General features: G+C 42.9%; 1 non-coding gene across 1 annotated transcript; it reads right to left on the bottom strand.

Moving 5' to 3' along the window:
* Positions 1-12,290: 12,290 nt before the first annotated feature.
* trnam-cau (transfer RNA methionine (anticodon CAU)) lies at positions 12,291-12,363 on the bottom strand. The gene has a single exon. It is a non-coding gene; the product is annotated as a tRNA-Met (tRNA).
* Positions 12,364-12,701: the final 338 nt, after the last annotated feature.

The raw sequence follows: 12,701 nt of genomic DNA on the forward strand, positions 1-12,701 counted from the left end.
TTGTAAATATGTTTATTTGTGGTTTTCACAGTAAAAAAATCTAACTTTTTCTACTCGTATTTTATGGGTTTTTTTGTGATTTTAGGTCCATTGTGTTTGTCCATTTTGGTCCATTTTTACAGTTTGTCAAAATAAAAAAAATAACTGTACAGTCACACATGTGAGGTTGTGCTGAAAATAATGACAAAATCAAAAATAGTCAAAAACAGCCAATTATACCCTGGAATATAGGATTTTACAAAAAAAAAAAAAAAGCTACTTAACCTCCCACTTTTCTATAGGAATACACTTGTTACGGGCACTGCACTAGTTACAAAAATTTAACAAATTGTTGTCTAATCAATATTCTTCCCTGAGTCCCTTTTTGAGGCTCCTGCTTGAATATGACATGTTCAGAATAAATAGGGTATATCTCTGTAATTACAAGCTTTATGTGCATTATCTTGGTATCACAATAACGGTAACACTTGTGAGATTCCATCAGAAGTCTTAAGCATCACTATTGATGCAACTGTGTCAGAGGAAATGCAGATGGAACACAGCATAAATGGAATAATTTCTTTCCTCCAGTGGCGGTTCTAGACCAGTTTTAATAGGGGGGCCAGGTTGGGGCCGGCTTTTTTGTTAGGGGGCACATACAACCCGGAAAAAAGGATAAATCCCTCATTCAGACAAAGCGTGTTTACAATTTCAGCAATTTTAATTGGGTAGTAAACTGCTGAGACACTTTATTTCTGCCTTTCCCTTCAGAACAAAATCATTGCAAGAAATCTTTCATTGTATTATTAATGCAGACTCCCTGTCAGGGGGGCCACAGGGGGGTCCAGACTCAGAGTTACGGGGGCACTGGCCCCTGGAGCAGATGCGGAGGATGACGCTGGAGCAGATGTGGAGGATGACGCTGGAGCAGATGTGGAGGATGAGCCTTCAGCAAAGGCCAACATTTCAGTTGCAAGCTGCTCTCTGAAGGCCTTCTGAGTCAGAGCAGGAAGAGACTTCATCCTGCACAACTCCATAGCCATGTCCACGAAATGGTAAAAGAAAGTTTTATACCACTTCATAATCTTGTGGTGTACGGTGTAATATCTGATAAGAGCATCGGACAGATCAACACCGCCCATGCTCTTATTATAGTCCACAACTGCATCAGGCACAGGCACACAGAGGTAGAGGGCCCTGGGTGCTCATGTTCATCCTCACTGTTGACATACCAGGGCTTCAGTTGCTTTGAAACTTCACAGTAATACACAGTCTCATGTCCACTGCCGGAAATCAAGAAGAAGACATACACCTTTCTCCTTCCTCTTATCGAATCAAATCAATCTTTATTTGTATGGCGCTTTTTATACAGAAGAGTAGCTCAAAGTGCCTCACAGAGATTACAGATCCACTAGTGCAGCAGGCAGACTTCGTCGACGCCTTGTTATCCTCTTTGATGGCTGGCTAAGGGGAGGTGGAGGGGGAGCAGAAGCACCTTGGGAGCCAGCGGTAGAGGGCCCTGGGTGCTCATGTTCATCCTCCTCACTGTTGACATAAACAGACAATATATTTATATATTGACCTACAACTGCACTGGGGTATTGAACAAAAATACACTTATTCCCCCCGTATAAATCGAGGTATTATAAATAACTGTCACACTGGAGTATTAGTGTCATCACCAGCCTCCAGTGCGTCATTGTGCGTTATGAGCTTTCAGTGTGACAGAGCCCCCATTGACCAATCTTGAAGCATGACAACTCGTTGGAATCGTAAGAGCCAACAGAATCAAGTTCTGCACATTTTTTTACAAGTAAACCACACGACTAGCGAATCACAAAGCGATAAGGATGAGTGACACTACCTGACGGACAGGCGCTTTGACCCAATCAGAGCCTTTGAAAAGCTGACTAAGCATGTCAAACAACCCGGAAAGACCCCCAAAGCAGCCGCTGTGCCGGTGTGACGGTTTAAAGGCCCCCACACACCGCCCAGACGTCCAACTGCCTTATCCGACCACTCTCCGACCACTCCGTTGCCTCTTGTCTGACCCGTTCGGCAGAAAAGGTGCATTGAACACACCGCTTCGACGTGCTGCCTACGCCACAGTAGCGTGTACGTTCTGCGCTTGCGCGAGATGCAATAAGCGGGTGGCGCTTGTGTTGTGAGTTGTAAACGAGAACCTTATGCACGCAACTCTCTTTACTTTCGATCAAAACGAAACTTAACTATTTCCGATAAAAAACAGCTGCATACTAAACATGCAGCAAGGCATTACCAAACTTACACAAATTAATTCGTCCTGAACGGACATAACAACTAGTCTGGTGCCACTACTGCAAAACATGAAAACGGGGAATGACGGAACGGAGTGCATAGAAAAACAATGCGCACACAGTATTCCGTCCCTCCCACACGCCGCGCTGATACGCCAGCACACCGCCAATCAGAACGGCCATTCAGCTGGCACACAACCAATCAGAGAATCCAATGGCTCAGACGTCCGACGGCCCTCCTCCTCAGACTTCGCATGCTCAGTCGGATCCGACAACGTCCGCGCGGCTCCGAAAGCTTCCGACAGAGCCGAACACACCAAACATATTTGTTCCCGACCTCGTCCGAGTCTCTCCAAACGCTTCAGACGTCCAACGGTTGGGCTGGTGTGTTCCTGCCTTAACTGCCGTTCATTTCAACTGGCGACGGTGCCAGATTTGCTGGAGGTGTGGCTTGAGAATCCCATCTGGAGATGTCCGCTAACCAGGAAAAACATTCCGGTCACCCTGCTCATCGATCCAAGTCATGTATATGTATATTCATTTTGATGTGGCTTGAACACTACTACTACACACGGAGATGCTAGGGCTGCAACCTGCAAACCGCTGTTAGATGAGCGCTACAGAGCACACAGTGACCATTGTAGGTGACTGTGTCGATGCCTGTCCAAAAAAACCGCAACTGTCAATAAATCGTGCAAAAGTGCATGTTGTCGGTCTTATATCTTTGTCATGAATGTCTGTACTTACACGCAGCTGGTGAGTGGAACAGTCGGAGGCATTTGTTCACGCCGATTGAGTTTGAGAGCAGCTTCGAGACCGCTGTGGCGCTGAGTGCGCAGCGTCCAGGTTAACTTGTGAAACTGTTATCATAGGGTATTTATTTAATTCCGCACTGCGTTCAAATGGTTAAAGTCATCGTTCCCAGCCACATACATCATTATTAAGCTGAAGCCAAGTCGATGTGAAAACTGACTGTATACACTGTCACACAGCCTGCTCGTGAAACAGTCTGCAGAGTACGTTGACAGTACGTTGACCTGTATCGACCGTCGACCGTGGTTCATGGGAAAACCCAGACATGTATCTCACTCTTCTCAAGGTATAACAATGGATATCAGAAGGGAGAAGTCGACTCCTTACCATAAGTTAGGGCAGATGTCAGCAAACTTTACCTCAAAAGAGCTATTTTGTCCCCCGCCACAAAAACATATGTCGGGGGCCGCAAAACACATTTGTGTCTTATAATGAAGGTAACGCAGCCCAGAAGTCTAACTTAGACTATCAGGAGTATTAATGGGTCTTAATGAGCATTCATTTGAATTTTCACATGATGTGGCAACTCTGCAGTGGCCTACTTGTGCTTACAGTGTAGGGTTCTTAATCGTGCATTTCCATGACGCCATGTTTTGTTGCATTTATGAAATAAAGGACCTACAATAGATAGAAACAGTAACAATACAGAACTTTATATGCAGACTTCCTTAAGTCCTCCCTGTGTTTGTGAAAATGTATAAAAAGTAGCTGCATTAAACACATAGCAGCAGCCTGGATTTAAAAATCACTAAAGAACAAAAATTAAATACAGTACAAATTATATTTCAGTCCATTTCAGTGTGAGTTAATGTTTCTTTTGTCCTCAGCCACATAAGCGACCAACCCTCAGGCTTGAGCATTAATCACAATGATATTAACTCAGCATCATTCAATTAATTACAACTTGATAGAACAGATACAATTATGTTTGTATGCTGCACATATTTATTGGCAGACTAAATATGACTATAGGCTGTTACAGCCTTTACAAAAGTAGTCCCCCTCAGCTGAGGGACAACCAACACAAGTTGTATGATACCACATACTGCATGTGGTGCACTCAGTCTGAAAGGGAAACAGAAAAACAGATGTCAGATTTTGGTAAACAGGTAAGCATCACAGTCAGAGAAGGATGTGTACAATGAATTAAGTAGTCTAACACCGAGTACACATCAATACTGTGTATCATTATTCAAGATATTGTGACAATGTGTGCTAGATTCTGGGTTTAAATCCTAGCTTGGGTCGGTCCTGTCAGTGTGGAGTCAGTGTTCCTTCAGTGGCATCAGTGTCCTCAGGAAGTGCAAAGACATGCAAGTGAGTATAATGAAACTATGCATTTTCAGTAGCCGTGTGATAGTGACAGTTCACCCAGTGTTGTGGAGGTAACCTATCCAGGGTGGATCCCCATCTTCCATTTTGTTGTCAGTCAACATGAAAATTCCCTGTCTTACCCACTCATCCACATCAGCCCCTCCTGTGCTCTCCTCCCCACAAGCCCGACAGGTCATCTGTAACACAGACAAAAAAAATTACAGTATAGACACAAATGTTTCAGTATATCTGGTGGAGTAGTACATACCAGTGTTAGTCATCAGGGCCGTTGCCATTTCGAGCCTCATGCGGTTCACACTCTGCTGGTCCACAGGGTAGTCTATCTTTTCCTCCAGCAGGTTCTGCTCTGCAAGCTGAAAAGTGACTGCTCAGTATCAGAAAACTGACTTATCCTGATGATGGATTGGCAAAGACATATCCAGATTGTTACCTTGCATACAAACACACCACATGATGTGGAGTCCAGCTGCTTCGGGTGGTCTATAGTCGAGCAGGCCCATCGTCCGATGGCTGGACAAGTGCTCTACGCAGACAAAACATTGATCACAGCTCATCATTTCTAACCTCAGCCCATTTAAGATCTTCACCAATTAAATGTCAATTAACTAGTGTTAAAATAACACCAGGCCATTTGGTGAAATAATCAACCATGACACATATGTACTGGTTGCCACCACCTGTGAGTGTAAGTTTACCCACCAAGTCCATCCCTACAAGGTCAAGAGGCTCAGTCACCTGAGGGACAAGACAATAGGACATGAGAATGTGATCAGTGATGTGTTTGAGAGCTGACTGTCTGCCATGGCTGTTTCTACCTCTATTGGGTTGTATTGCTTCTTTTCTTTAAGGGTTGCCCTCTTGCTCTGGCACCGGGGACACTGAGCAACCTGTAAGGAACCAAAAAGTCAAATTTGTCATGAACGGACACATTAGTTCAGTGTTACATCCACAGACAGCCCCTACTACATTTGCAAGAATACACATTACACTCCCCAGTGCACCAGGACAGGACTGTGGCAGGTGGATGTAAAACAGGTTATAAAAACGAAGTGTGTGTGAACAGCACAAGTATGACACAAGAGTCAGAGAATACCAACTCACCCATTTGCGGATGTCTTCCAACATCCCTGGCCAATAATATCTGGAGATGATGGCACTGTGGGTCTTCACACCACAGTGCCCACCAAAATGACTGCAGTGGAACTCCTCAAAGATGGAGTTGGCCTCCACTGCAGTCATAACTTTGGCCAGGTGCTCAGAGCCATCCTTTTTCCTTCTGCATACATGGTGCAGGTCCCCATCTGATGTTTGAGTGGTACAGTGTTAGTTTTGTAGGTAGCTAAACCAAAGCAGATTATTGTGTTCAAGGGTTGATAGAACATGCATCCTTACCCTTTATTTTGAAGTTTTCCGCTCTCCTTCTGATTGTGTATCGCTCCTTAGAGGTCAAACCCTCAGGATACCTACCATGTACCTTCAAGTCTAACACTTCCTGTGCAATTCTGGGCTCCATGTTAGATCATTTCAATCCTATCCTAACCTCTATATGACTATCCAACCTATTTGTAAACCCGCAAAGGTGTGATGTGTGTGAGTTTGAAAGGCTACCAGCCAATCACCGTACTGATTTGAGTTTCTACACCTGTGTAGTACTCTGCACACCTGTGAATGCAGTACTGAATGAGTACTCAGATTACTCAGTGTTAGACAACTTCATTCATTGTACACACCCTTCTCCAACGGTGACGCTTACCTGTTTACCAAAATCTGACATCTGTTTCTGTTTCCCTTTCAGGTTGAATGCACCACGTGCACCATGTGGTATCACATGAAATGTGTTGGCCATCCCTCAACTGACGGCGATTACTTTTGTAAAGAGTGCCAATAAAAATGTGCAGCATGCACACTTGTATCTTTTCAATCAAGTTGTGATTAATGCTCAAGCCCGAGGGTTGCTTGCTGTATGTGGCTGAGGACAAAAAAGAAACATAAACTCACACTGAAATAGACTGAAATATCATTTGTACTGTATTTAATAATTTTTCTTTAGTGATTTTGAAATCCAGGCGGCTGCTGTGTGAGAAATGCAGCCACTTGGGGTACATTTTCACAAACACAGGGAGGACTTAAGGAGGTCTGCATATATAGTTCTGTATTGTTACTGTTTTTATCTATTGTATGCTAGTCCTTTTATTTCATAAATGATCGCTACAGGCGTTTGTATCACAGGTTAATCTGGATGTCTCACGCTTTTTCTCCTGGTTGAGTGATGACGTTCCAAGGGCACGCTCAATGATAGCGCGTGCCCTGGGATGATGGCCGTTGAAGCGCTGGGCTGCCACACCTTGCACCAGCCGCTTGTAGGGAGTGATGAGGGGGAGTGGATGTTGGAGGCACGGGTACCCACCGTCTGCGAGGATGAAGTGCCCTGGAGGAGGGTAGGTAGACCGCCTGTACAGTGGGCTGCGCCAGAGTACTCTGGAGTCGTGCACCGACCCCAGCCAGCCCACGTACGTACGTACAAATCGGCCCTGATGGTCACAAACTGCCTGCAATATGATGGTGAACAGTTTACCTGTCCAGGACAGGGACAGCCATATTGACCCTGCAGTACAGTGGTCTGGTCTGGATTGGGAAAAGAGGGAAAGCACAGAAGAAGAAAAATGGTTAATTAAACAATAGCTACATAATAGTTAATGATATTTCGAGTTCATTTTAGAGCTTTGATGATGCTAAATCTGTTTGTCGATCCACTTAGCAGTCTAACTAGGCTTCTCAATGTGGTTTGATTCATGGCTAAATATTTTGATGTTGAACTGAGGTCACGGTTCTTTAACTATTAATCAATTGTCAAGGTTATATTGCATTAACCATATGTGCCGATCAACAGTTTATGTCAGCTGTGACGGCCATGCCAACAGGAGACATGGAAGGAAACACAGGGTAGCTTAAGGGAGACATCGCACAAAATGAACTGACAGGGAGAACAGAGACCAACTACACAGACACGAACAAGGGGATCGGGAACAGGTGAGGAGAGTGAGGAGGGAAGAGGACTGGTGAGGTAATGAAGGGAAACACAAAGGGGAAAGCACAGAGGGAAAAATACAGAGGGGAACTGAAGAGACACACAAGGGCATGGAATGAAAACATAAGACACAAGATACCGAATCATGACACTTAACTCATTTGAGTAAGCAAGTACCTGGTAGCTGCCAACCCCTGATTCAGCTGTTCTGCTACAGATGAATTGATTTTGGAGCGTAGATTGGGGCACAAGTTCAAACTCCTTAACCATCAACATGGTCCCTGGCAGACTCAGTCCAAAACAGAAACTTCAAAAAGTAAACCGCTCCATGAGGGCATGAGAAATCAAATACAACACCTGTAAATAGCAAAAGAAAGCATAAGCATAGAAAAAAGATCAAGAAGACAATCATTTTAAAAGGCATCTCATTTAGAAGTCTAACCTCCAGTCTTTTGCAGCTTCAAAAAAAGTTTTGGATACACTTCATGGAAGTTGAGAAGCTCCTCCAACCTCCAGGTCAGCGATGGATCCCTCATCACTGACACCGAGTGCATGACAGGCCTCCTGCAGGTCTTTCTTCTGAGGCTGTGGGTGTTTTAAACAGTATGTTTTTTGTATAAATTCTTTAGACAATATAACATGATGACGACAACAACTACTAACATTTTTAATATAACACACCTTCAATACAAGTAGGGACAGAATGGTGTCTTCATCCAACATTTTTTGCTGGCACTTTTGAAGCTCTTCTTTTTTTCATGCCTTTCTTTGCCTCCGTTTATAGAAGTGTGTCCCCCTTTCTCACATCCTCCCCCATCCAAAAAGCCAGTGTCGAGTAGGATGTCTTTGACTCATATGGGTTTCTAGTTGATGTACCTAGGGATATTTTTAAATGATAAACATAAGTTTCATTAACACTCTAGTTTACAGATATGCAGGCCTGTGTACTGTGTGTGATATGTAACAACTGTACTAAGCACAGAAGACAGCACCCTGCTTCCAAAAATAAAATGCAAGTCAGTACATGTACAGTAAGCCAACAGAAAAATCCTGTATTCATCACTACAAAGTATGACATTGGGCTAATTTCAAATGACTATTTGTATCAAAAAGGGTACTGGAAGCTTTCTTGATTGGAATTGTAGGGCTTCATTGCTGTGGACTGATGACTGTGATCTGTTTGCATTTTTTATATCAAATGAATTGTGTGAATAACAGTTTACTCTAGACAGAACTGCTCACTCCCTCTTGTGGCATAAGCGAGCAACAATGTGGTGTATTAAACTTTTATAACAGGCATGTATAGTCCCGCCTAGCTTTGATTATAATTTTGGCCACAGGCCAGGCAAGTGATGACAGATCAGTGTGCATTTTCTGTGCAGACCCTTCAGTTCATATGGATGCAAACTTAAAAAGAAAAATGAAGGTTGTGGGTGAAAAAGAAATTATAACTGGAGGGCAGTCACCACAGCAGTAACAACTGAACATGAATGTGAAGTCTGTCAATGACAGAAAGTGGCGAAAAGCTCTTCGAACCATTTGGTTGTGGAAACGGTTGTCACTGAAGAATGACAGGGTCGAGAGCATGCGACCAGGAGTGGTTTTGCTCTGAGAAATACAGAAAAACCTGAATAAAGAAAATATGTCTGATTGCTCTTGACACAGACACACGACTTTTCTGTTACCAATAACCTCAACATCTAATTAAAATAGTGATTAAGTACATTTAATGTCATAAAAAAATGTATTCATGTCTGATTTCAATGAAAAGTAGCCGAAAATAAAGACCAAGGCCCCTGGCAGTAGATCATTATTTGCATGACAGATGAAGAAAATTTATATTGCGTTGAATAAAGATTTTCACAATATTAACACTTAGTCAATGCAGAAAGCAGAAGTTCACATAATGGGAGGATCAGGAAGATGCGGGCGTTGAAGTTGTGGATATGCATATGGGACACTGCTTGATGGCCACAGAGATCCCTGTAGATCAGTTAGGGTCAAATCAAAACAAGATGACAAACAAAGATGAAGACTTGATATGTACAGTGTGTGACGGACGGACAGGCGGAAAGAAGGACAGATGGAAACAGATGCGCGTTTATAAACTACCAACATCACTTGCCTTTTTGAATGTATGCTTAGCCATAAACCATTGCCTGAGTAGTTACGATGTTGTACAGCAGTAGATCTGGTGATGTGGGTCCTGGGAAATATGGGCAAGTGGTCTCTTCTGGAAAGAAAACATGGCGGGGGGGGGGGAATCCTTCTCAGTTCCACTGGTCGCTCCTGGGGTGGTGGGATTTCTTTTTTGTATGCAAATAATGTCATTTGACAAAAGTTTTAGTCACTTTCAGCACAAGATTACATTTCAGTTTCCGACATCTGTATTTCTGTTTCCAGATTGTCTGTCATTAGAATGTTTAAATTAGGCAGGAGAAGATCTGGAGATTCCTGGAAGATCCACCACTTTGCCAGCGTGCATTGGAGACAACGATGGGATTTCCCAGTTCCTCTGCACTGGCAGTTCCACTCTCCTGACAATGAGTCAAAGGTTACTCAGGTTCGCCCAAATTTGCACCAGTTATCCTTCTGGCCAGTGTATTTAGAAAAGAACACCCATCTTTTAGAGTATCCCATATTACCATAAAAGATGGGGTATACTGTGTCCACTACATTTACCAAGGCAGCATTATGCAGGTTTAAAGGGGAAAACTAAAAGGTGGACCTAAATGCAGTTACACTCAGGCAGGAGGCAGCACAGACACAAACGATGAGACGAGGAACAGGTGAGGAGAGAGGAGGGAGGAGGTCAGGTGAGGTAACGAGGGGAGGAAGCACAGAGGAGAAAACACTGACAGACAGAGGGAGACAAACATGCACAGAGGGAAGAACACAGGAGACACCGAAAGGACTCGTTGGTGCTTTTCATTCCCACAGATGTCACATTTACATGTCAGTATGTGGTTATTATAGACACAGATTCAATATTTAACTGTCATTTATCATCACAGTGACAGCGTTACATTCACTGGCAGCTGTAAACACTCATGAAAACATTATAAAAACACAGCCTGTTGTATGGTGCCTACCTGAATACTAAACATAAGGAGTGGTTAATATTTATAATCATCAGAGAACCCTACAGACGTTGTGTTTGGTTCCTATCTGTTTCCCAAATATATTCGTACGTGTGCGAATGTGTAAATGAGAGGCATTAACTTACAGCACTTTGTAGAAGTGCGCTGACTTATCGCAGCAGCCAACCTGTTCAATGTATGTCTATTGTCAAACCAGCCCTGTGGCACATTTGCATATTCATCAGGGGGCGGTTCCCATCCAACAGTCGTTCAGTGCCATAACAATCTTAAGCGGCACATACCGTCATGTGTTGGTGGAATACCAGCAGCATAATAGCAGCATACCACTCCAAGGATCAGTATACCAGTCTATAGGGATCGGTATGTGCCGCTGAGCAGCAATCGAAATACCTTCGGCCACTTTTCGATATCGGCGTCTTTAAGTCACAATGAAACAGATATCAGACTAAATGAGATTAAACTATATCACAATGACGATGACAGTGGCATATGTGTCAGACTAAAATTATTACATGTGATATAACTGCAGAAAATGGCAACATTTAGTAATGGAATGTAAAAGATCTCATTTCATATTATGTATTAAATACAGTACAAGAGCTAATAAACATTAAACACAGTGGATGTGAGTCGGCTATATGTCCCAGATCTATCCTGATTTGACATTACACATGAGAGGTTGATCTGTGTTTAACATTTAAAAAGTTAGGAACTTCTTGTTCTGATAACAAGATGATATAATGATGTTGTCTTTAGCAAGATGATAGATTCAGGAGTTCTGTCATTAATGTTCATAACTGCTGACATGTTATGTTTGAGACAGTTTTGTCTATTAAAACTTTAAAGTGTGTCAGCAGGAGCACAAGTGAGCCACGTTGTTGAATGTTAGTCACTAGTGTTGCAGTAAAATGTCATGTTCACATGTAAGAAATTTAAAATGCAGCAGCAACTATAAGAATCCAGACAGTTTCTTTTATTTCACATGTTTATTTCATTGTTCTGTACATGGCCTGCTTGTGAAGCGTTCCTCAAATTGTTACAACCACATGTTTGTCTCACTTGTCTCACTTAGTGGGTGCAGTAACGTCACCCGCCGCGGGGGCGCTGCTGCACTGCAGAAGCGAGGAGTAGCACAGAGATTCACTGTGTGGGACCTCACCCGTTTCGTTTCGTCGATAATGTCACTTTGGCCTTTAGGTAACTGCATTTTTCACTATTTTCAAAATGTATTAAAAAACACACAAGTGACTGCTGACCAGCACATCAACCCATAATCAAAATCAGTTAGTGTTACTGTCATTAGTTTCAGTCCAACTCAGCTAAGTAAAACAGTAAAATCCTGCTTTTGCATAATTTCATGATCAGTAATGATGTAATAACAGTTCCATTTTACACATATTAACAACTTGAACCAATTACGAAGACTCAGTTAAACTGCGTTTCATCTCTTGAGCGTTTTTGAATTTCTACCCAGTTCGGGCTCGAATCTTTCACCTTCTGCTCTGCTCGGATATACAGGAACAGACCATGTAAGAGCCAGGTTTTTGTGTTTAAGAACTGACAATCAAGCAAATGAGTATAGTTGGTCAAATTTCAGGATCCGCCGCTCTTGGAATCCACTACAAGGGGCAAGAAGATGTGTTTACGTGGATTCACTTTAAATAATATGTAAAGTCAGACATTTTACCGGTAGCTCTGACCGTATCCACCCAAATAAGAGTAAACATTACGGAGTCTCCAAAATGGGAAAAAAGCAAGTGCCCCGTGTGAGGCTCGAACTCACGACCTTCAGATTATGAGACTGACGCGCTGCCTACTGCGCCAACGAGGCTCCGTTACGTCAAGGCGATCGGACTCACTTTGAAGCCAGACTAGGTAATGTTGTGATTTGTAATGTTTTCAAGTGGTAACTTTTGCCTAAAGAATCATCTAAAAAATCAATAATGTAAGAGCCAATCTGGATGCCTATCACTACCAAGTATTCTACCAGGGTTTGATCGGTCAGAGGCCAAGCACTACCAAGTGACAACCAATCAGCTGTCTACCTGCCTCACTTACATTAGTAGCATGGTAGCGAATACCCGAGGGAGCGTACAATGAAAATGTCACATACTAGCTGAGTGAACCTTAAAAGAAACGTCATTAGCTAAATCACGAACAATTCTCCAT

This window comes from Sparus aurata, chromosome 11 (assembly GCF_900880675.1).
Source record: "Sparus aurata chromosome 11, fSpaAur1.1, whole genome shotgun sequence".
Lineage (NCBI taxonomy): Eukaryota > Metazoa > Chordata > Actinopteri > Spariformes > Sparidae > Sparus > Sparus aurata.